Raw genomic sequence first — 27074 nt, forward strand, 5'->3', positions numbered from 1 at the left:
CAATTGAAGGAACCGCTGTGTCCAATGCAAAATTTACGTTAAAATCGCCACTTAAAATCATTGGAACTTTATTGTAATCTTTTCTAAGTATCCGCGATACTTCTGGTGTATACTCTATTAAATTTTCGTGAATGAATTCCGTGATTTTTTTTTCTGTCGATATTCACGACACTTTTCTGCATTATTTTTCGGCATAATTGCGGTAAATATTTAAAAATGAAAATATTTACGAATATAAAAATACACACGCGGTTGCTATTATGAGCGTCCCGAAACTCTAACACAATTACACATATGCACTCGTATTTGTTTGAAAATCGACTTTTTTTTGGTTCTCCGTCACCTTTGGAAAATGTGTAAACAGTAAGCAAACTTTATTCATATATTTTTCCTCATTTTTGCATCAGTAAAATTAAACAAACGCCGTAGCCGAATGGGTTGGTGCCGGACTACTATTCAGAATTCACCGAGAGAACGTCAGTTCGAATCTCGGTGAAAACACCAAAATTAAGGAAAACTATTTTTCTAATAGCGCTCACCCCTCAGCAGGCAATGGCAAAACACCGAGTGTATTTCTGCCATGAAAAAAAGCTCCTCATAAACATATCATAAAATAAAATAAAATAACTGTATAAAAAAAATTTTTTTCTTGTGATTCGAACCAAGGATTTTGGATCGGAAGCTCACATTGCTAGCCGCTCGGCTATCACGCCATGCTGTCGGCGCTGGCCTAAAAGTTATTTAGTTCGTCGCTACGTGTATATGTAATTTTCGTAGCCAAGAGTGTCGCTTTTTTCGTTTCACTTTTTCTCAAATCACTCCCAACGATTCTAAAGAAGTTTTCACTTCAAAAAACACCCTTTACATTTCATACAAAGTAAATACAACCACAGAGCTACAGTTATATGACCATTTTGCGGAATTTAATTTTTTTCTTTATTATTATATAAAGCAACTCCTTCTCAATAAGACTTGTTGCCGTTCCTGCTGAATCACCCTAATAAAATTATAGTCTAGTTGATTTTTAACAACAGTGTTGATAAAACGTGCTACTCAACACAACAGCCTTCTGGGGTGGCAACACTCGCCCGTGACAAGTGAAACAAAGCGAAGCGAAACACGACAAAGCAAAAGAACATTTTGGGAAACTGAACAATTTTGTGGTTAATCGTGCGGTTGTTTGCTGCAAATTTTATTCAACAGTTTTTATAAATAGTTTTTGCGTGTGAAATTTCACGAAATAAATAGGGAAATAGTAATGATTATTCTGTGTATTAGGAATTGCGCATTGTGACAAAAATATTTAAAGAAAAATTGCTTGAATTAAAACGGTAACAAACTGGGTGAACGGCAACGAATAGTGCACAGCGAAGAAAATATAACAGAAAAAAGGCCAGGTCACGACTACGAAAGACGCGAATCATTCTCTGCTATTCGTCTGCACTTTATATGTATTTTCGCATATTCGTTTATACGTGAGCTTCAGCTTTGGTGAAACTTAATTTCGTGCCGCATAGTAAACATTTTTAAGCAAAAACCTACGACGAACTTTTATTGCTTAGTGCAACATTGTGTGTGAAGAGTAGACAAACATAATTGTACATAAATACATCAGCTGTGAAAATTGGAGTAAAACTCAATTGCTGGCAACAGTCTTTGGTGATAGTGCGAAAATCAATTTTCAATTAACCTGAGATTCTACAACGTTGCAGTTGTTCTAATTAGATTTGAATCGATTTTTTACCGAAGCCACAACGCCTTTGCATTTGCATCTTATTGTTGCTAGGACAGACAGCGTCCCAAACAAATTGGAACAGGTTGGTGCATTTTACTTCATGTATTTGTTTTTGTTTTTTTAACCAAGCATAAGTCGCATACTTATTTAAATATGTTAAAATGGAAATATTCCGGCTTTTCATATAAAGGAAGACCTCCATCTGCTCCGAAAATGGATTTTTTATCGTTTTTTTTTTCTTGCATTCTGTTGCTGTTTCCGTATCCCCCATTCTCTGCGTTCCATGCACTACGTTCCCTTAGAAGCAATATTGGATAGGCAATAAAGCAAAACTGCCGGTATGCTTGCTTGCTTACTTTGGTATTCACTAGTATGTGATTTGGGGGGAAGGGGGCGGCGAAAGAGGCAAGTGGTTATTTTATGGTTGGTAAAATGACTTGGCGACATGCGGTGCTATGCGGCAAAATAATAAAAGCCAATGGAATTGGAACACACGTCAGGCCAACGAAGTGAATGCGGCTTCTGTACAACACAAACAACCATGACTACTCTTTTGGCAACAGCAGTGGCAGGGAACGTGTAAAGGGCACGTTCCTTGGCAGTGGTGTACAAGTTTCAATTATAAATAGGGTTTTATTCGTTGTCGTTTATTTGTTTAATTTAATTTCATCATTGATTTTATGTAAACCTAAAGATAGCTTGCGAAATATGTGTATGTAAAAGCGTGTGTCATAAAATGCCTTTTTGTTGTTTACAACAGCACAAACACTCCCCATAAATGTCAGGGGAATGCTGTTGCAGCGACAGTCCTTGGCCGCATATACATACATACATCCGGGTCGTGCCGGTAACGATTTTAGTCTCTTGATGCCGTGAAAGTCAACTCAAGTCACTGGCCTGGAGGACCTGGCAAAAGGAACTGCTACAACAACAACAACAGCCTGGCAAAAAAATGAGTGCATTGGTCACTGCGATTTTAAAATTAGAGGCGTGTATATAACACGTAAATATGTATGTATGAAATTAAAATAAAATGATTGCCAGCTACAATCTCGTTATTTAATAGCAACAACGCTTTCCACTAGCTATTTTTTCAATGTTTATATTTGTAAATATTTATATAGAAAAATTGTAAATTTTATAAAAACTTTTCTAACGAACCGAACAATTTCTTCAACATATTTAAATTAAAATTAAAAAAACCGCATTGCGCAGGTACAGCACTTTAAGTGGTACTATTTTTAATTGTTTTCAATAAATTAAATGGCATAGTAAAAGAACACAAATCACACGCCAACCAAAGGGAATCTTATCAGCCGATAACTCTCCTTTCCCCAGTAGTGAAGACTCTTGAAGCCCTCCTACTGCCACTCTTCACGAAACACCTGGCCCCAGCCCCACATTAGCATGGTTCCCGCCGAGTGCACAGCACTCACCGTCATAAACGCGAGGACTGTCCTAGTAGTGCTGGTCTTGAAGGAGGCTTTCGATACAGTCAGCCATTCCACGCTACTAGATGATATATATCAGTAGACATTCCCGCCAGGGCTGAAGAGGTGGTCCGCAAACTATCTGAGCGGTCGTCACTCGTTAGTGAATTTTCGAGACCAAATCTCCAAACAGAGGAAGATAAAGCAAGGAGTTCCGCAAGGTGGTGTCCTTTCACCCTTGCTGTTCAACTTCTACATCTCGAAGCTCCCCCAACCACCAGAGATAATGGTGTCGGGAAATGACATTGATGGCCTGTGCGCCAAAGCGAACGTCTACCTCTACCGACCTTTCTTGCTTTTTTACTGCGAGGAATCTACAACTTTCCCTCACAAAAGTCCACGGCGACACTCTTTACCACTCGGACAAAGGAAGTTAACCTGCAACTCAAGGTAAAAGTCGATGACACAGCCTCCCAGCCACGTCAGGACACACCTCCTCTACACAACCATCACCTACAACAGTTGAAGAGCTCCAACTTTCCCGTGAGACCCACGTAACACTGGCGCAATTGTAGCAGGTTAAACTCCTTCCTATCCAGATTCGACCCCGCCATACTAAATATATGTCCGGCATGTGAAGGCACCCCGCACGACTTAAACCACCTTTTCACATGCCCCTCAATACCCACTCATCTAAAACCCCGCTCCCTCTGGGCCCAACCTGTCAAAACAGCATGTTTCCTGGGCCTATCTTTAGATGAGTTAGACAAAGACGACCGGTGATATACACTACACTGACAGGGCATGGATTACTGCTACAACAACAGCACAAGTCACATACGCAGATTCAAATGAAGTTAATCGAAAACTAAACCAGCTATATTTGCCAATCTAATCTTGGTGTGGCCACAGTAGAGCCAGTGTGGGTGTCGATAAATGTAAGCACCCCCATATATTCCGAAAGCAGAGATGCGCAAGCAGCAATACAGCTGAAGCGCATAGTTTTTTAATATAGGAAGATGGACAACGCTAAGCTCTCCTCATAATCCTTGGTCGCAATTTGTTTGACGCAACTCACCAGTTGAACACTACATAGAGTATACACCGACTAGAAACCTTTGAAATGTACTATAGAAAAATGATGAGAATAGATTGAACTGACTAAATATAAAATGTGTGCTAACATAGGGCTAAATATGATGCAAACTTCAAGAATCAAGCTTACGGACATAAAAAGAGGAAAACTCTCTTATTTCGGACACATATAAAAAGGAGCAGCAAATACGATATTTTGCAACTGCTGATACAGGGAAGAAGTGAAGGGTGAAGAGGAATTGGCAAGAAAAAAAATGACTTGATATAACGACATCAAAGAGTGGACGGGTCTCAATACAATTGGCGAAATAGCGGAGGAACAGAGGTTGCGAGAAACAGACACAAATTTAATGGCATCGTTAATAATATGACCTGACAACCGAATGGCTAAGACCAAAATGACATTTGTATGTAACTAGAAGAAGAAAAAGCACCCTAATTGGTTGATATTTTTCTAAAGTATGCCATTGAATACATACACACAAACAAACATGCAGCCTACGACAAAGAGATAGCAGCTCAATATTTTGACCAGTATTGACTAACTTTCTTCTTTTTTGTTTTTGTTTGAATGTTTTCTAAGAATTTTATAAAAGTATAGCTCATTGTTTAACACAAACCAATAGTTAAAACAACATTTCCAACTGTATACAAAAATTAGAAAAGTTCTACAAAGCTTTCATAACAAGTCCACGGATTTAGAATTAGAATTAGAAGCTCTAGCAAAATTTTTGGTATATTGGTTTGGCTGCAGGGCTATTTAACTCTGGTTATATAAAGCGCAAGCTTAACGTTGCTAAAACATCCTACTGAGTTTTTGTAATTTTTTTTAATCTTTTTTTTTTGAAAATCTTCGTTTTTATAATTTTTTTATTTTATCATTTTTTTCATTATCTTTTTTTTGTATAATTTTTGGGGTTTTAATTTTGCATAATTCTTTTTTTTATGATCTTATCTTTTCTATCTCTAACCTTTATTATTTTCATTTTTTTTTTATAATATTTTTTTTGTATAATTTTTGTATTTTGTATAATTTTTTTCTTTATATTTTTGTGTTTATAATTTTTGTGATAATAATTTTTTTTTACAATTTTTTTATATGTGTTTTTATAATTTGTTTTTGTCTTTTATAATATTTTTTAAAATCTGTTTTTTTGTATAATTTTCGTTTTTTAATTTTTTTCTAGTTTTTTTTTTATACAATTCTGTTTTTATAATCTTATCTTAATATTTTTCTTTATAATTTTTGTGCTTATAATTTGTTTTTATAATTTTTTCTACAATTTTTTTATCATTTATGTTTTTATAATTTGTTTTTGTCTTTTATAATTTTTTTTTATAATCGTTTTTGTTTGTATAATTTTTTTTTGTATATATATTTTCTTTTAATTTTGTTTTGTTTTTATAATTTTTTATTTTTGTACTTGGTTAAATTCTTTCTTTAATAAAGCTCAAGTTTGAAGTTGCTAAAAAATCCTACTAATTTGTTATAATTTTTTTAAATATTTTATTTAATAATCATTTTAGTATATTTTTTGTTTTTTTGACAATTCATTTTTATAATTGTTTTCTTTATAATATTTGTTTTTTAGTTTTTTTATATAATGGTTTTTGTTTGTATAATTCTTTTTTTAATTTTTATTTTTTTTATATTTTAAATTTTTTTATAATCTGTTTTTTGTATAATTTTTGTATTTTGTATAACTCTTTTTTTATAATTTTTTACATTTTTTTTATTCTTATTGTTTTTATAATTTTTTTATAATTGGTTTTTGTTTTAAAAATTTTTTTATTTAATTAATTTTTTAATAGTCTTGTTTTGTGTGTTTTTTGTTTTTGTAAAATTCTTTTTTTCTAATTTTTTTTTTGTTTTTATAATTTTTGCATAATATGGTATAATTCGTTTTTTTATATTTTTTGTTTTCTATATTTGTTTTTATAATTGCTTTATCTTATTATTTTTTTATAATCTTGTTTTTTATAATTCTTTTTTTATTTGTTTTTTTGTATATATAATTTTTTTCTTTTATAATTTTTCTATAATCCGTTTTTTGTAAAAAGTTTGTATTTGGTATAATTCTTTTTTTTATAATTTTGGTTTTTGTAAAGCGTTTTTCAGTAAGAGCGCTTCAACTTTTTTTTTGAATAAAACACAAACGGTTTGACTTTTTTAACTATTTTTTTTTTTTATTATCGAGTTTGAACATACACATTTAAGTATGAAATTCGATTTCTTTTGCATGATCACCGCGTGCACGTTTTACGAAGTCCAATCGTTGAACCCAATTTTCGACCACTCTTTTGCATAAATCGGCCGAAATTCCAGCAATTTTTCGTTCAATATTGGCTCTGAGCTCACAAATCGTCGCCGGCTTGTTACTATAGACCAATGACTTCACATAACCCCAAAGCAAATAGTCGAGAGGCGTCAAATCACACGAGCGCGGCGGCCATTCGACCGGTCCATTTCTGGAAATAATGCGCTCATCGAACTTACTCTTCAACAAATCAATTGTAGCGTGTGCTGTGTAGCTTGAGGCCCCGTCCTGTTGAAACCACATGTCGTCTAAGTCCATACCATTCAATTGCGGCCAAAAATAATCGTTTATCATGTCGCGGTATTTGGTTTCCATTCACAGTAACGTGGCGATCGTTCTCGTCAACGAAAAAATATGGGCCAATTACGCCACCGGCATGTTAACCGCAGCAAACAGTGATTTTTTCGGAATGCAACGCTGCCTCATGAATCACGTGTGGATTGCTTTCTGCCCAGTAACGCATATTTTGCTTGTTGACAAAGCCATTGAGCCAAAAGTGAGCTTCATCACTGAAGATGATTTTTTGGAAAAACAGCAACAGCGACAGAACGATTATTTTCATAAAAAATTTGTTCAAGTGTGTAGCGTTCCATGATGAAATGTATACTAATGAAGTTTACAAATGACAAGCGAAAAATAAAAAATATTGCGTCGTTCGCCCTCCCTATCAGAAAAAAGTTGAAGCGCACCTATTGAAAAACACTTTAATTGTTTTATGTTATAATTTTTTTTAAATCTTTTTTTGTATAATTCTTAATTCTGTTTTTTATATTTTTTTATATAATTTTTTTTTATGCTTTTGTTTTTCTTTGTTTCTAATTTTTTTTTTTTTTGATCTTATTTAAATTTTTTTTATTTATTTTATTTTTGTTTATTTTTTATTTTCTGATTTTGTTTTATTTGTTTTTTTTATTTGTTTTTTTTTATTTTCTTAATTTTTTTTTTTTATGTGTTATTTTATTCTTCCTTAACCGTGTCGCGCATATGCTCCATATAAAAAATTCACTGCATTTGTCGAAGTGTACGAAAATGCCGCTCGCTGCATGCACATTAGACCGGAGTGAAATACGTAAATTTTTTCAAATCATATCGTAATAGCAGGGAAAAGTTGCTACTTATCTATACAAATTCAGGAAAAAAAAGAAATTTCAAATCGGTTAATATCTTCCGTTCGCGCATTGCATTTAAAATTTACAAATTTTATAACAAATTGAACAAATATTCGAAAAATCGTAAGAGGTGGAAATGATGTTAGATAAAGTTCATTTTTTGTAGACTATTACAACATCAGGTACAGTTTGAAAAGAAAAACGTCTACCGCTCTATCAAAGCCCCTACAGCCCCTGAAAAGAAGTGGGAAATGTCATTTTTTGTATAAATTTACGTAATTGCGGGTGGTTAGTTTCTCTATTTTAATTTTTGTATAAGTCTTCTTGAGTATATAAGTAGAATAAATTATTCCCCTCTTAGCGCGCCCACTAACCACACTGTCTTAAAGAAGTTTTGTACAGCTCTTGGCCCGCACTTTTTGGACGACTCAGAACTCACCACGTGAAGGTGACTGTACTACGAGTTCCACCCACTCCCTTCCCAACCAACCAACCAAAGATGAAAAATTATTTATTCGAGAGTGGCAAAGTCTGCTTTAGTGTCCAATTGAGGCATAAGTGTACGAGAAGAGAGTGTTGCTCTTATAAACCCATCACATCTCTCGTTCCCATACACTTTTGAGGACGCTAAAGTTACTAATTTTACGCAACGCTCCACAGCTTGCGTATGGCATAGAATATTTGTTAAATCTATGGTTAGTTTTGGTTTTTCTTTATCAGAAATTAAATGCAAGATATCTTCAGAAGAAAGGCTGTCTAAAATTGGGGGGCAGGTAAGTTTCATTTCAGACCAATTAATTAATTCAAAATATTCATTTGCTTTAAAGTTTAGTTTAAGAACCAAAAAGTTTCTAATATTTTTGTCTTTTGAAGGGATTTCTTTTATTTTCAGAACTCGCCTCAATCCAAGATCGCGGACATGCTCTCTGTCATCTACCACCATCGAGAGAAGAATGTTTTCTGGATGGTCATAAAAGGAATTTGTTTGAATGACCTTATGAACTACTGTCTGGACTTGTGAAGATAAGATTCTACATATTTTAATACATTCTAAAATATGTTTAGGTGCGTCAACTATTCAAGAATTTGTTTTGATTTCGAACCATAGAGGTACATATACAGTCAAAATGTATTTTGCAATTTGAATGAGATTTTTAGATGGCTCTTGCAAAGAAATGTATAATCCTAGGAACCTGTTTGCAATTGTCAACCAACGAGAGTGTGATATTGGTCCCGTATCTCGATTTGCTAGATCTAAGGAGCAAAAACCAGCATCAATAGCAATGGCAATGTCATGTAAGTATTTCTGATCTTTACTTAAGCTTATTGTGTCAAGCGTTCGTGGAAGAGAGCATTCAATCCTCTGAAAAGCAACGATGGACAAAAATTCACATTTAGCCAGCTGTTTGTCAAGAAGCCCACTGAAAGACTGAGGACCTGTTGTTTTACCATCAAGTATTTCAACTAGATGCCTCAGAGGTAATTCATTAAAATGGAGGAGACAGATAGCCCATTGTACTGGTCTTTTTAAACTCGTTTCAATGAATTTTATTGCACCATTCTTCCACCCAGTATTTGTTGACGTACCATCACATCCAATCACTACAACATTAGATTGATTTATACCATTTTCTTCAAAATAATTTGGAATGCTGTATGCTGTGTCCTTTCCACTTTTTGAAGTAAGTACTAAATGACGAAAGTACTCTGAGCCTGGTTCTGTTATTACTGAAATGTGCTCTTCTTTTTTTTATAGATTGATAACGTTTGTTTCCTTTTTCAACTAAAACTAAAGTGTCATCCATCCTGCCATCAAAATACACACACATCGGATATTTTAATTGCTCTATTGCATTCCCCGATTCGATAAGTTTTAGTCTAAATTTTTCTTTTTCTCTTCTAATTTTGCTTCGATCAACAACAAAAGAAGTATTTTTGTCCGTTATAAGACCAACGTCTTTAAATGCACTAGACACAATAGATGCTGCTGCTCTATCAGATACTCCAAAACGATCACTTGTTCAAGCCGTTGCTGGAAGTGATAAGAGCATCTGTGCATTTTTTGAACTTGCTGACTGAGAGGAAATAGAGCGTGAGGTCTGAGAATCGGGATCATTCTTATCATTGTCAACTTTAGGAGTTATCTCTGTTTCAGAATCAATGCTGCTACAAGAAGGTCCAGGTAAGTTGGTCTGACTTAAGTGACGAGCTTTTCTCTGCAACTTTAATGTAAGCTTTTGAGTTTCTTTGGTATCTCCTGTCCCAATCTTACCTTGTCCGAGATATCTTTGAGCATATAAAAAATTGATTTCTAATGGAGGTATCTTTCTATCTTTAGGGCATGTGCAGTTGATAGTTACCGGCCTTGGACAAATACACTTGTCAAAGCTTCTTTGACAAAAGCAATTGAGTGTCATCTCGCACTTGCAGGACGAAATGTCAAATAATGTACTTGAAGATTTTTCAATAAAATCATTGTACTTCTTTTGTTTCTCAGGTGTGTCTTTGTCCCTTGAATAAGATTTACGAAGAGTGTAGTATCGATCATGTAGATGTTTGATCTTTTGTACAACTTTTGTGTGGGAAACTATTGGAATCGAAGCCATAGAATAAAGGGACTCAGTCTTATGAGCTACAGTATCTGCTACAACTGTGAAGCTTAACTTCTGACCAGAACTGGCAGCAGAAGATTCTACTGTCATTTTGTACCTCACTTCTTGCCAACATTGTATAATGTCGGTATTAGTGGCAAGGACCGATGACAGCAGTGGTTTAGGTGGACCAAAAAATGTGCAGTGTATGTCCTTAGGAGTAAGAGACATGATTAAAATGTTTGAAGCGATTTAATGTTAAGTAATTGTGTAAACTATGTAATTCAAAAGAACATCGAATAGACATTTTTTTGACCAAACAGCGCTGTTCGACAAGAGTGAAAGCAGAACTGGTAATGACCAGAGAGTACTAGCTCTTCTGTGCACTTCGTTTATCGGTATGGCAGAATCAAAAGCAAAATGAAAAGAAAGACGATGGAATACAAGTAACCAAGTGGAAGACGATCTAAAGCACAGACGTGTTATAGTAGCCGTAAGCCGCTTTCACGCAAGCCTCATTTGGCATAGGCTTCCTTAGTAGATTTGGTGTAAAATTGGTGAAAGTTGTGTCGCTTAGAACCACAGAAATGGATATATTAGAAAAATAAAAATCTACTACTCAATGCTGAAAGTGCTATGTATAAAAAGTGAGCTCGATCTTTAATCATTTACAACTTCTACAAGTTTTCGTAAATCAGCAAGATTTGGGATAAAATTTGTAAATTTTAAATGCAATGCGCGAACGGAAGATATTAACCGATTTGAAATTTCTTTTTTTTCCTGAATTTGTATTGATATGTAGCAACTTTTCCCTGCTATTACGATATGATTTGAAAAAATTTACGTATTTCACTCCGGTCTAATGCACATGTGTATGTATGTACCTACGTATGCACATAAGTATGTAAGTGTCTTATATGTTCATACAATTTCAATAGACTTTCATTGCATTTTCACTTTTTTCGCCATTTCTTCGGCCTCAATGTGGGCCGATGATGTCACCCAGCCGGAACTTTATTTAATTGAATGCACATTTGTGTCATTTGTGCGCAAATACTATCTCATATTTAATAACATTCATGAATATATTATACAAAAAGGTTCTTAACAGGTACTTCGGATACTCTGGATGTTGTACGACGGCCATGTTTTTCTTGTTGTAGTGCATGTATTATAGTTAATTCCTTCCACCTTCTTTCGGCTAAAGCATAGTAGTGTGACGTAAGGGATATTTTTATTGTGTTGAATGGGGTAGCCACTGCAACCGCCTCTGTTGTGTCTAGGGCCGAACGCCCATCTGCTATCTCATTACCCTCTATATTTCTATGACCGGGAACCGATATCAGAGTAATTTGAAGCTAATGAACAGGCAATTCTAGTTCCTCTCTACACTGTACGACTAGTTTGGATGAAATGGAATTGGAATTTAATGGCTTGATAGCTGCTTAACTGCTTCTATGATTGCCAATACTACTGCCTGGAACACGCTAGCATAGTCAGGAAATCTAGGAAGTCTTGGCTCCGAATAAAGGCCAGCTCCCACACCGTAGTTCATCTTAGAACCGTCATTGTAGATTTCAATGGCGAATCTGTCAACCACCTTCCCTTCCCTTCATTCGGCTCTCGGTGGAAAACGTACCGTACAGTCAAGCGGCAATTGGGGCTCTCGGGTCAATGATGGTGCATTCGAAACTGGTCAGAGAATGCCTGGCTTCACTTTCCATTGCATAAGAATTCTTTAGCATAAGGCTCATCTGGGTTCCTGGTTACAGCGTCCTTGCGGAAACAACGATATTCAGCTCTGGAACTTCCTGGTTGTTCTCATAGGATACTATCCGCGAGGTGTGCATACTTCGAGACAGGGAACTACCTCGAGTCTTTTTTTGCTTCAGCTGGATGGAGGATGAGGTGGAATCATCTCAGCACCTTTTTCTTAACTGCCCTGCTGGTTAAGATTCAGCCATCCTAGGTCTAAGATTTAGACATCCTGGCTCTTACTTCATTGCTACGTCTGCTGATATAGCAGGCCTTGACATTAAAATTCTGATAAACTTTCATCAGCAGCATAAAGCTGTTAACGAGACCGCAACACAGGCATTTCCACACACACTAAATCCATTCTCTTAATCACCCCACACCTACCTCTCTCTCTCTCTTTGGTCCTCCCTTCACAACAACAACAAAATGCACATGTACATGTACATACATAGAAGATCAATCTCCATGATCGGGATTTGGTCTACGGTCTCTTGCCGTTTCTGCGATCAATCTCAAAAGACTCCAATGCACCTTTCCCTGGAATGCAGCCCTATAGGGCGGATGAGGTTGAGACATCTTGGCCAACTGCAGCCAGACGAAAGGCACATACGCTCAATCCAACCCAGCTCCATCCTGAGTTTAATAAGGGAACTGACTCTGGATAAGGTGCTGTAATGAGATTTACAGTAGCCAATCAGCTGCTTCTTTGGTTGCGTCTACCTCGGCTTGGAACGTACTGCAGTGGTCCAATAACCTGAATTTGAGACTGATGGGAAGCTCCTTGCAGAATACCCTACCGCCAACCTTTCCTTCCAACTTCGATCCATCTGTGAACATGTTCACCAGTCCCTGTCTCCAAGTTTAGCTCCCGTCTACTCCTCCTTTGATGGAATCTGAGTGGAAATGTTCCGCTTGGACTAAGCGAAGTTGTACATTGAACCGTCGACAGGGGAATGAACTCAAAGTTTCTTAGGATGCTTGAGTGTCGATAAGTGACGTCGAGCCTATAGCCCGAACCCCTGACTGATTGCGGTACGTGCAGCAATGTCTACAGGTACCACATTTAACATTGCGTTAAGCGCTAGGGGTAGTTCGTAGTACCCTACTGATTCCAATGAGTGCAGTCCTTTGAACTCTGTTGTCCTCCTCTCTAGTGAGTTCCACCAGACTATGACTCCATATAACAAAATTGGCTTAACTATGGTATTATAGAGCCAAAATACAACTCTAGGCGGAAGGCCCCATCTGTTGCCAATAGCGTCCTTGCATCCATGCGACTGTTGCCTTCTTTATTCTCTCCTCACCTTTATAGATGTGCCTTTTCTACCACATAAAAAAAAATTGGGAATGAGTTATCTGATATTTTTTCACCTTTTATGCCCCATTCCATTCCCTCCGCCCGCTTCTTCGTATTACTGTGGCAATGTGTGCGCTTAATAATAAATTTTACGGCATTTTTACCATTTGATTCTTTGATTGTCGCTGTTTCACATCATTCATCACTCATCCACTCAGTACTTGGCACATAACGGCGTATGTACATATGTAGTTATTAGCAATAGCTCATTGCATGTTTTTGTTTTTATCGCATTGTATTATTGCTATTATTTGTTTTTGTGTTGTTTTTTTTTTGTTGCAATTGTGGCTTCGTTAGTGAATGAGTGGATTGTTCGTGAATTTACAACTAACCAACTGACAAACTGAGAAAATTTGCATACAAATTGAAAATGCAAACTTGTATATTTATTACATACACAAACACGCATATACTTGCTGTTAGACTAAAGACCCTGTAGGGAAAACGATGTTGATATTCTAAAAATTAAATAAAGAAACTTCGATTAATTCTGTGATTTTATCGAGATTTGTTTTAACATCAAAAATGCCCGAACGCCGAGTTCGACGAAACCAAAATTGCACGTAATTAGCTGGTACAGCATCGGCACCATAAACACCAGTCACAATTTCAGCGGCCTGCAAGCGCATTTTCGCCTTTTTCAAGAAAAAGAAAAACTCTAAAATGTACCGAAATTTCTCTTTGCTGAATTCCACTGTTAACTTCCTGTAACTCACAACTGAATGGAACAAACAAAAAACAGTAAATGGTTTTATTAGTGTGAAATGTCACCTTGACAATGAGCATAAACTTTAAATTGTTGATCGATACTTTACGAGATAGCGATCAATACAGCCATCTACTGAGAAAATAATGGATTTCTTTTTCGCCAAACTAATATTATTACAACTACAATCAATGAATTCTGATTCGAAGCACTCTATACGTAAATACAAGGTGGCGCAAAATTATTAACCCTATCGAGAGATTTATAATTTTTGCAAATTTCGTCGTACGTCAATCATACTTGACAGTGTGAGCTAAATAGCTGCAGTATACAAACAAACAGACAAGAGACGGAGCGCGTAAAAGTCAAAATAAAGATTTTCATCTCCAAAATTTTTTTTTAGGTAAAAAGTTATTCAAAAACAAAATTGGGTGATTAATTTCGCGCCACCTAATACTTTGATCGTAGTCAGCAATACCACCCCTGTGTGCCAAAAAATATAAATTTTTTTATACCAAAAAAACATTTCGAACCGTATCCAATTAGAAATAACCAGTTTGTATTTTGTGGCAAAGAGATTTTTTTATTAAATTTATTCGTCTTCAAACCGATAAACAATTAACAGAGTTTTCCAAGTTTTCAAACGAGCTATTTATGCACTTTTTAGAATTTCATGGTGCCCACAGCGTTTTGAGTAGCTTCAATTGAACCGTAACGCTTTCCTTTCATCAACAAAGGCAGTTTCTGAATTTTGGAACAGATAATAGCCGCAGGTTGCCAGAAACTCACTCACAATTCTTCACCAATCGGTGGATTTCATGATCGTCTGTCAGCTTGTGCTACACAAATCTCGAGCCGAGCTTTTGAAATCCTAAAAACTTGGTCAAATAGCGGTACAAAGTTGTTTGAGGAATTCCCAATTTCATTTCAGTGATTTTAACGTTCGTTTTAATGAAATCACTCACTTTTCCTTTCTTTTCTGGATTACCTCCATTTACTAAGCGTTTCTGAAATTGTTTGTATGACTCGTAAATTTTCGTATTAAACAAACAATCATCTCCAAGTGATTGTTGATCCATTCGGTGCGGTGATTGTTGATCCATTTCTTTAAAATATTTTCCAACTTTAGCACTAAAATTCATTCACGCTTTATTTGAAACTACTTTCTCGACCTCAGTACAAAACGTATTAACGGAGGTATACAAAAGAGGTAGAAGTTTCTGTAAGAGCTTCAAGAAGGACGCAGACAAAAAGCGCGTGTAGCGTAGTACACATAACAGAAGTGAAACTTTCAAGGCAGACAAGGAAAGAGGGAGAGACCCGAGAGAGAATGAAAGAGACCCGAGAAAGGATGAGAGAGAGGGAGAGAAAGAATATATATATAAATAAACTCACAACATGTGCAGAGAATACAAATAGACAAAATTTACAAAAAACGGAGAAGGGTCGACCGGTGTAGGTAAACGCCGGACACAAAACGTGGCAACAACGCGCACTACTCCGAGCATTTATCACCCGCACAAACGCAGTGATTCCAGGACCGCAGCAACGGCATAATTACCGCAAGACAATACCAATACATAGATCCGACGCCGGAATGGATAGCACTTTATAGTACGCACAAGCACTGGCCAGGAAACGGATATAAGCGCCAAAAAATAGGCACAAGAAAAGGCCAAAAAAAATTGAAACCAAAAAACGCCCCAAACAGTAGGCACCAAAAATATATTTCCTACAAGTTTGTATCAACAAACAAGCGCCAAGAAGTAGGCGGTGTTATTTCTCACTAGAAATTAGCAATCACAAGGAAAAACTCAGGAAAAATATCCTAAAGTATATCTCCTTTTCCTCTATGTTCTATCTTTTTTCTCTCTCGCGGAACGAAAATGCCCAAAACGTTGCATGGCCTTGAAAGTTTACTCTCCATTCTTGCTCTTCCGTCGGCGCCTTAGAAGTTTCACTTCAAAAATTTCTAATCTCCTCTCGAACTGTTCCGCAATTTCTGGGCGCATCATTTTAACTAACCGAAATTCGATGGCGATGCAAAATATCTGGTGTCTATTCTAAATAAATGTCTGCATCACGGAAGCAATTAAAATTTCCGGAAGCATCTTTGTGCAAAATCCCCATTGAACATCGAAAGCATCCACTTCAGACGCATTGGCTTTCCAGCTGGGTAGTTGTCAACTGTCTATTGTACAAGCAAAATACACTTTTCTCTTAATATATTAGTTCTCTTTTATTCATTTTTAATCATTTTATATTTTATTTGTCGGTGTTTTTTTGCAACTATCCTTTGTCGCATTTCTTCTTGACGACATGCTGTGTTATGTAAAAACAATTTGTTATTGTTTATTTACTTGAGCACACGGTAACTTCCCCAAGGTAGGCTTTTAAGTGCGACGAGACAATTTCACCATTCGCCATTTGCCATTCGCATTCACCCACAAATCACAATTAGAATCAGTGCGAAGGTTAATTTACTGCCGTGCGCATAAGTATGCAAATTCGTATGTATGTGTATTTATGTGTGCATGTGTGTTTCTACACCTCTAATCTGTCCCTGGTGATGGTCGCGCCATCCACGACTATTACAATTACAACAACAACAAAACAAAATGTAGGTGATGATGAAAATGTTTTCGCTGTTGTAACTGATGGTAGCTGATGGTTTTTGTTGTTGCTCTAGGTATCTCACCGTTCTCCTGCTTGCGGTGAATCTTTTTGTTTGTTTTACAAAAAAACAGCGGCGTTGATGAGTAAGCGTTTAATAATTTGTGCAATTATTTGTTGATTAAAAATGCTAAAATTAGGCTGACGTTTGCAAATGTTGCGCTATTAATAGAACGGTGAGAAAATTATGAGAGGAAAAAACGTGCACTTAAATTTAGAAGCACTCGAATGATGTGCAAAAATATTGTGAAAAATTTCTAAAGACAAAAAAAAAAAACAGGAATGACTTAGCGCCTTTTAGAATTCTGTGGGAAAGTTTGGTATTTGGAAAATGTAGAATACATATACATACAGTGGTGTGCAATGAAATAGAGCTTGCAACTTCATTCAAACAGCGGAGTCTTGTCACACATTTTTAGGCGTTAACTGAATATAATATAAGGCTTAGTATGCACAATAGATAGTATTGACTAAAGCAATACTTAACAGGGTAGCAGTTGAGCGATTCCATGTCAAGTGATTCAAGTACAAGGGGCGCAAAATTAATCACACTTATAATTTTAGCAAATGTCGTTGAACGTCAATCATATTTGAAAAAGAAAAAACGAAAAGAAAAGACGAAAAGATTTGCATCACTCAAAATTATTTTCTATTCAGGAAAAAAATTATTGAGAAACAAAATTGGATGATTAATTTTGCCCCACCTTGTATTTTGGACATTGTAAATTTTACTGAAAATTGGTTTATTTGTAGTCTTGAGTATAATAAAAAGGAAACTTAAAAAATTAAAAAAAAAAAATTATAATTTTGAGATTCATTCAATATTGAAAATTTTGGGCATAAAATTTTAAGTGAAATATCTTCGGTTCTTTTGAAAATTAAAAATTTTGTTTTTTGATTATTTTGTTTTAATTGTTTTGTTCTTAAATATTTATTTTTTAATTATTATTTTTTAATTATTTTTTTTTTTTAATTTTGAGATTTATTGTTGAAAATTTTGGTATACAATTTTAAGTGAAATATCTTTGGTTCTTTGAAAATTTTTAAATTATTTTTTTGAACTTATTTTTTTTTTTAATTAATTTTTTTCTATTATTTATTTTCATTTTGGTATACAATTTTAAATGAAATATCTTTGATTCTTTTGAAAATTTTTTTAATTTTTTTTATTATTAATTTTTAATTATTATTTTTTAATTATTATAATATATTTTTTTTAGTTTTGAGATTTATTGTTGAAAATTTTGGTATACAATTTTAAGTGAAATACCTATCTTTGGTTCTTTGAAAATTTTTAAATTATTTTTTTTTAAATAATTTTTTTTTAATTAATTTTTTTCAATTATTTATTCCATGTTGAAAATTTTGGTATACAATTTTAAATGAAATATCTTTGATTCTTTTGAAAATTTTTTACATTTTTTTTATTATTAGTTTTTAATTATTTTGTTTTTTAATTATTTTTTTTTTTTTAGTTTTGAGATTTACTGTTGAAAATTTTGGTATACAATTTTAAGTAAAATATCTTTGGTTCTTTGAAAATTTTTAAAATTTTTTTTTGTAATTTTTTTTTTTAATTACTGGTTTCTTTTAATTTTGATATTTATTCCATGTTGAAAATTTGGGTACACAATTTTAAGTGAAATATCTTCAGTTCTTTTGAAAATTAAAATTTTTTTTTTGAATTATTTCGTTTTAATTGTTTTGTTTTTAATTATTTATTTTTTAATTATTATTTTTGAATTATTTTTTTTTTTAGTTTTGATGTTTATTGTTGAAAATTTTGGTATACAATTTTAAGTGAAATATCTCTGGTTCTTTGAAAATTTTTAAATTATTTTTTTTTTAGTTATTTTTTTGAAATTATTTTTTTCTAATTATATTTTCTTTTTATTTTGATATTTATTCCATGTTGTAATTTTGGTATACAATTTTAAGTGAAATATTTTTGGTTCTTTGAAAATTTTGTAAATTTTTTTTGTAATTATTTTTTTTTAAATTATCTTTTCTTTTAATTGTGATATTTATTCCATGTTGAAAATTTGGGTATACAATTTTAAGTGAAATATCTTTGGTTCTTTTGAAAATTAAAAATTTTTTTTTTATTATATTTTTTTTAAGTATTTTGTTTTTAATTTTGACATTTATTTAATGCATAAAATTTTAATTGCAACATCTTCGGTTCTTTTAAATAGTTTTATAAAGTTTTTTTTTTGTAATTTTATAGGATAAAAAGAACTTTGTGAATAAATGTAAAAGTTTTATGTTTTTGTTGAAAACTTTTAGGGAAACATTATTTTTTTTGTCATTGGTTCTCCCTCAGATTTTTTACTTTAATACCAGAGACAATGCTACGTTATTCCTAAAATCTTCATAAGACTCCAAGTTATATTCAAATTCTTACAACAGACCCGTGAATGCAACATCAGGCGGACGAACGGAGGTTTGGTCTTAACATAAAAAAAGTGGGCATGGTTTTTATCCGATCTCAATAATATTTCTGTCGGATCTAAATGAAGTAGGGAGCAATACAAGTGCCAAGTTTAAAGAAGTTTTATCAAGTCGTTAACGAAATACACGCGTTTACCCAAAAGTGGGAGTGGCACCACGCTTTTTTTTTAATTTTATTCATGTCGTATTTGACTTTTTGGGTTTATCTTTTCTATAAAAATTAAAGAAATTTGCTTCATTTATAATAGATATGTCACTTTTTTCTGCAAAATTACCGTTATATGGGAGGTGAACGTGTTTATTTACTAATTTCGTGTTCATTAATTAATTAATTTGTTTTTTTTTTTTCTATATAGATACAAATTTTTTTGCAAACTTTCGAATAATTATAAACTCCAGATAGTTTTTGCTTGTTATTGAGTAGTCGCTCCCTTATTTTTGATCACAACGTTAATAAATTTTAAATCAGTAACAGTCTAAACCACATTTCAACAAATCATCTTACAAAAACAAAAATTTACCGGCAGGATACATTAGCACAAATTCATTTTTTTGTTTAAATAACGGGAAAATTGTCATTGCGTAATAGCTGCTCATTAGCAAAATCAACATTTAGAGGCTGTACTAATTGATTACAGTAGATTGTGAAAAAAATCTCTTCCTCTATATGCCTTAAGGGTTAAAAAATCAATGAGTTTATAATTATTCACAGCACTGTATAATTTTATTTTATTAATTTTTTTATGAAAAATACCACATGCTGAGATTGCACATTCATATGCAACAACAAAAGTTTGTATTTTGAAAATTCTTAAATGAATATTTTATTATTTTATTAGCAAAATATTTCTGCAAACATATTAATAATGCCAACAGTCACTTCCTTATGTTTGGAAATACCTATGTGTCATCCAAAATTTTTGAAGTTTGCCGAGCAGATTGACTATACAATCTCAGCGAGGTAATTATTCAATCACGTCAAAAGTTGGAAATTCCATAAAAAAATTTAAATAAGTAAAAATTTAAGTCATCAAACATTTAAAGAAGCTTTTAAAGCTATTTTTGGTGCAAAGTATTAAGTTTTAAAGGCAATCGATCTTTTAGAGCCAATTTTGGAATGCGTTTTCTATAATTTACATATTTCAGTAACACTTTGCATTATCTCTTTGCAAAATTATAGGTGCACAACTAAGTTCTCGCTGTTTTTCTGGTGAAAATACAACTTTATTCTGAAAAAATGGTTGCAAGTGAATCATTGAAAGTATTGCCCATCGCTGGCTACTACTTTTTCCCATCTTTCTGGTAGATCTCGTATACCGTCACGGTAAAACTGTTCATTTTTTGAGACTATCCACGCATCAAGCAATTTTTTGATATCTTCATACGAATGGAACTCTGGTCAGCTAGACCATGTGCCATCGATCGGAGGTGATAATTGGGCGGCGCAATATCTGGAGAATATGGCGGGTGGGGTAGGATTTGTAGGATTTCCCATTTCAGTGTTTCCAGGTAGGTTTTAACGGGTTTGGCAACGTGAGACCGAGCGTTGTCATGCTGTAGTATCACTTTTTCATGTCTCTCCGCACATAGCGGCCGCTTCTCGCGCAGTGCTCGGCTCAATCGCATCAATTGAAGTCGATACCGATCCCCAGTGATAGTTTCGCTTGGTTTTAACAGTTCATAATAAATAACACCAACTTGGTCCCAGCATAACCTTCGCAGCGTGAATATTCGGCCAAGGCCGCGACGTAGAAGCATGGCCGGGCTGTCTCCATGACTTTCTTTTCTTTGGCTTGCTGTAATGAATCCATTTTTCATCACCCGTTACGATGCGATGAAGAAACTCCTTCCTTTTTTGCCGCCTGAGCAGTTGTTCACAGGGGGAAAAACGACGTTTAACATCCCTTGGTTTTAACTCATAAAGAACCCAAGTACCCTGTTTCTGAATCATTCCCAAAGCATGCAATCGCTTGGAAATGGATTGGCGAGTAACTCCTAATACTGAAGCTAGCTCTTGTTGCGTTTGACACGGCGTCTTCGAAGGTTTTTGGCCTTCCTTCACGCGGACGGACGTCAACATTAAAATCACCGTCTTTGAAGCGACGAAACCAATCTCTGCACGTTGTTTCACTTAAAGCAGCATCTTCATAAACGTTTTGTTTTGTTTGAATGAAAAAGGGAAATCAACACTTCCTGCAAATGACGATTATTCGGCACAAAATCAGACATTTTCACAAAACCAAAAGTATATGACACCAAAACAAAATTACTAATGTGTCGAAGCAGTTTGTTTACCATACGTCTAAGCTTGGTTTATGAAGTTTAGGTTATGTTAGAATCGACTAGCACACACTGCTGGCGGCATCTATTGACAAACAGCGGGAACTTAGTTGCGCCCCTATACCTTTTCTTATTGTGAATTGTCTTCTTATTATAAATTTACTTTTTTTTTTCATTATAAATTGATATTTTCTCATTATGAATTAACCTTTTCTCATTTATAAATTTATCTTTTCTTTTTATACATTTTTTTCTCATTATAAATTTACCTTTTTCATATTCAATACCTTTCCTCATTTATAAATTTACATTTTCTCATTTATAAATTTGCATTTTTTCATTTATAAATTTACTTTTTCTCGTTTAAAATTAACTTTTTTTCATTTAGAAATTTTCCTTTCCGCAATACAAAATTAACTTTTCTCATTATAATCTGCGCTTAGGCTGGGTTTTCTCGATATAATTCACGTGTCTCGTCTTTTCATTACTGGGTTTAAAAGCGATAGTCCTTAACCAGATCTTTGCTTTATTGGTTCATGCTCATCCCTGCGCTTTCAAGTGCTTACGCCTGTCTGTATGACTATTACTTTCCCCGCCGATCACTATGTAAAATTTATGTGGTTTATAGCTTTTTTTAATATATTATAGCTTTTTTTTAATATATTTTCCTTTCCTCTTTACCCCTGAAACCTTTATATTTCAATGTCCTTGAAAGTAAATGTACTTTGCCAATTTAATTTATGAATTCCCAGCTATCGTCACATGAAGCAACAGCAACCATATGCCACATATCAATCACATTCACTTTCAGTTGAAAAAACAAAATCTTTATAGAATGTGTAGATGGGTTTGTGTGTGCGCTTGCAGGACGTCCTCGCTACACTTTATGGTACAATAAATTATTTTTATCATTCATACATACATATGTACATGCATACGCGCCACCAACACAGACTTGCATATGCGCAAGCATGTACCTATTAATACATATTCGTTCGTGTAAGCTGGCCCATGAATGGGTCAAAGAAATTGAAAAATTACTGAAATTATCGGTTGTTTACTCGTAGTAATTTACTAATGCAATTTGTTTGGTCTTTTCATCTGGGAAAAATCTACTAATGGATTTTGTATTTTGCTTGTGTTTTCTAAGTCAATGATCAAAAACTTGTTGGAAAATAAAAATTTCTTAAGTAGTATACAATAGATATGCACATACATATATCATACACACGTAGTTATAGGTATATAGGTAAATTGGGTAATAAGTATCTGGTGAAGAACCTTAGAAAAGATTGACACTACACTAAGTCAACGCTCTAAATGCGAATCAAGGCGGAGTACTTGGTAGATACTTTTCACCTTTGTCTTTTCATCAGCATGACGCACTCAGCAGCAAAGTAAATGGATTTTTTGATAAATAGGGGTTTGGTGAAGTGCAGACGAAATTGAGTCAGTTTGATTGTTTTTATGTAGAGAAAATGCGCAGCAGCGGCATGGAAAAAATATTATCAAAAATCAACGTAATTTTTCAGCAACTTCAAACTTGCACTGAAATTTAATAAGCTATAAAACTGTATACGAAACATTTTTTTTGCGATTTTTTTCTATTTAAATACCGTAGAATTGTGATGAAAAGTTTGTGGAATTTTTCTAATTTTTGTTCAAACTTTGAAAATTGGGCTTATATGGTTTTTGTCAGAAAATGAGTTTCACTTTCATAAAAAGATAAAGGATAATGAGCATTAAAACAAAAAAGGAGCAAAATAATCGAGACTACGGATGAGAGATTACAAGGATTGGCCATAACTTCTACTCAAATATGAACGCGACGGTATCAATAAAACGGTTCGCGGATGACATATGGCAAAAATAAATTTTTTGTTTTTTGGTAGGACTGTTATAAGCTTACATGGCAAATTTCAGCGTGATATGTCACATAGTTTGTTTTCTGTGCTACTGTAAACAAGTCAAGCTCGAGTGTGTTCTTCTAATTTAACGATGGAAATTCAAGTTGAACAAAGAATTTGTTTGAAATTTTGTTATCCCAACAAAATTTCGGCTTCAGACGCCTTAAAAATGTTGCAGACAACCTATGGGGACTCTGCTCTATCGCGTGCACGTGTTTTCCAGTGGTACAATATTTTTACTAATACTAAGTCTTAAAATATAGTTAAAAGATAACATAATATGAGTACACATTTTTAGATCAATAAATTTAAAAGTTTTCTCGGAAAAAATTCTGGAAAATTCGCTTTTTTCGGCCTTCTAACTGAATATAACCCCTTAATACCATGGTGCAAAAATTTTTAATGATGTGGCCAATATCAGACCGCCGGCTTTCAGCGAATTTGACAAAATCAGCGGATAGGCTGACGTAGCTGGAGTTATGAATCGGTTGGTTTACGAAAAAGCCAAGAATGTAGTGATAATTAAAAAATTTAACGCCATGTAACGCCATCTAAACAATGACAAATTTGGCGAGTGTGTGGATATATTTGAAATTATCGTGCAGGATTCGGCTGGCGAATTACCCCCGTTACGTGAAAGCCGAAGTTCCCACCACAATTTTGGTTTTCACCATAGTTATTGGCCAAATCAAATCATATGTCATCCTTACACTAATACGATTGCCCTATTGCAAATGAAGTTCCCAGGACTCTCTTTATTACGAAACATAGAAATATTACCGCCGAGATTTAGCGAATTGACCCCATTGGACTTTATTTTTCGGGGCTACGTGAAGACGATTCCAGAGCTGAAGAGCTGAAAGTGAATAATTTTTAACCCCAGTTAAATTGAGTACAAAACGAAAGAGCTATTCCGCCGAGTACAAAAAGAGAATCGTGGAAGACTCCAGGGGTGTAAATCTTGTAGCATTCTGTAAAGAGAATATGCTAGAGCTCCGTAGCTCCGTATGGTTCGTAAATGGCGTGCAGATTACGATTACCTGTGTCAACTGGTCGACCAAGAAAATGAGAAAAAACGCAGAGTTTGATCAGGTCGGCAGCCGTTATTTTCTGAGTTGGAAGATTGCATTTGGGAATGGATTGCAGGCAGAAGAGCAATAGCTTTGGTTGTGCGCAGGGCTGATATTCAAAAAATTTCCCTTGAAAGAGCAATTGAAATTGATATATCCACAGAGGAATTTAAAGCATCGTCACACTGGTTGGACAACTTCCTTAAATGATATGAATTGTCTCTAAGGAGATCAACAACATTGTTTAAGCTGGAAGACAATGATGTTGTTAAGCGTGCACTTACGTTTAAGCTTTTTGTTGATGGCATCGATTTTTCGAAATATCAACCGCGGTATTCCTAGACTAAACGACAGTTCACCACAAGACTTCTTCGTCAATTTACGTTCCTTCTACCGGTAGTGCACGTGTTTCGCCTGTACTTTGGCGATTCGTCTAGACGGCAAGAAAGTATCGCCATTTTTAATCACAAAAGGCAAAAAAGACCCGATTCAACGTGTTTCAGCAATTTATGTCATTGAAAGTGAAAAAGTCTGGTGCACCCAAGCAGTTATAAGAAAGTGGGTTGATTTTATGCTGCCACCACTGTTGGGGGGTCAGAATAGAGGTTTACTAGTTTGGGATTCAGGCAGTACTCACCGCGCTAAAGACATGAAAAACTTTCTTGCTGAGGAGAAGATTGATAAATAATGATTCCAGCAGGAATGCCTGCTTACCTCCAGACACTTGACATTGCAATAAACGATCATTTGCGGATGGAAATCAATGAATATATTGAAAACATTTTTAGCCACTTTAAGCTTGAACTTTCTTATTTTCTTACCGGAATTGAGTGATCTAAACAAATGTGGACTCAAATACTGTTTAAAAATTCTGTATAAAAAATTTTAAGGAAGGCAAACAACAAAACCAAAAATAAGGGAACTTTTTTCTGCGAATTTATTCTCGCCGTTGCATTGCAAAATTTTTCACACAATTTATGGCAAGACAGCAACTATAGCTTTCAAAGCACCAAAATGGCAGTTACTTGCATGCAATAAATCTCTTGTCATAAGTTCTGCGATTTATCGAATAAGGTCTGCGAGAGCGTTCCCTATTTGCATTATATCGAAGTAGATGATTTGCGTTCAGCGATCAGCGTTTTCTTGTCGAAACAGGGAGTAATGAAAGCTCGACATTTGTTTTTTTTTTATATGGGGAAAAAAATGCACAACTCCGTTGACAAAAAAAAAACAACGCAAAAAACCATTAAAAATCAATGACAAATTTTTAGCCACTTCAAATTTGCATTTTTTTTATACTTTATTATATTCCGCATCATCTGCAGAATATTCTGGTCAAACACCATCAGTAACAACCCATCCTTAAGCAAATCAAACGCAAAAAATGGCGATGGATAGGTCACACACTGAGAAAACCACTAGATAGCATCACGAGGATGGCACTGGACTGGAACCCGCAAGGGAGCAGAGGTCGCGGTTGACCAAAAAACACTTAAAGAAGGTCAATGCTGCGCGAACTAGCAGATGCCGACGTCTCATGGGACGGTGCAAAAGCAACAGCGCAGAACCGTGTACGATGGAATAGTGTTGTCGAGGCCCTATGCTTCCGAGAGGAATGAACAAGGAAAACAAACAATACTAGATTTTGGTGGTCTAAAAAAATTTTGTTCCCAAATATTGTTTAAACGTTTGTATAAAAAATAAAAATTTTGCTGAAAATTTATTTGATTCTTTTCAAATACGGCGGCCGCCGTAGCCGAATGGGTTGGTGCGTGACCACCATTCGGAATTCACAGAGAGAACGTCGGTTCGAATCTCGGTGAAAACACCAAAAAAAATTAAGAAAAACATTTTTCTAATAGCGGTCGCCCCTCGGCAAGCAATGGCAAACCTCCGAGTGTATTTCTGGCATGAAAAAGCTCCTCATAAAAATATCTGCCGTTCGGAGTCGGCTTGAAACTGTAGGTCCCTCCATATGTGGAACAACATCAAGACGCACACCACAAATAGGACGAGGAGAATTCACAACTCCGTTTGCAAAACAAACAAAAAATTGTCAAAAATCAACGTAAATTTTTAGCCACTTTAAGCTTGTCTGAAACTCTTATTTTCTTACCCGAATTGAGTGATCTAAAAAAATGTGGACTCAAATAGAAAAAAAAGTTTAAAAATTCTGTATACAACATTTTAATAAAAAATTTTAAAGAAAATTTGTTACTTAAATTTTAATTTATGGTTTAGGAGTAGTCAGAATTTTCAAAAAATTTTATTTTTTATTTTGCATGTTCTTAAAGTATATCTTAAAAAAATTGTGTGAAAATTTGAAGTGAATCCGACAAATTCTTTTCGAGTTATTCAACAATTAACAAAGGGCGCTCGGGCAAAAACAAACAAAACAAAAACTTTAAATGCGTTTTTCTCAAAACTATGTTTTGGAACTGGTGATCACTGTAACTTAAAAACCGCTTGGTAGATTTCAATAAATTTTATACCGCTTTTGAAAAACAGAAAAAAGCATTTGCTGCTATGTACCTCTCACACCCGCCTGACCATCGCCTTAAAATCAATTGCTCTTCCTTTTATTATTGGCGTGT

General features: G+C 34.6%; 1 protein-coding gene across 1 annotated transcript in view; it reads left to right on the forward strand.

Annotated features, from left to right (window-relative positions):
- Positions 1-1148: 1148 nt before the first annotated feature.
- LOC129238017 (E3 ubiquitin-protein ligase RNF181 homolog) overlaps positions 1149-27074 on the forward strand; it is a 130501-nt gene continuing 104575 nt past the window's right edge. The window contains exon 1 of the mRNA XM_054873143.1: positions 1149-1817. The gene's annotated coding sequence lies outside the window, so the exon portion shown is untranslated. The remainder of the gene's footprint in view (positions 1818-27074) is intronic.

The sequence above is a fragment of the Anastrepha obliqua genome, chromosome 1 (genome assembly GCF_027943255.1).
Source record: "Anastrepha obliqua isolate idAnaObli1 chromosome 1, idAnaObli1_1.0, whole genome shotgun sequence".
Lineage (NCBI taxonomy): Eukaryota > Metazoa > Arthropoda > Insecta > Diptera > Tephritidae > Anastrepha > Anastrepha obliqua.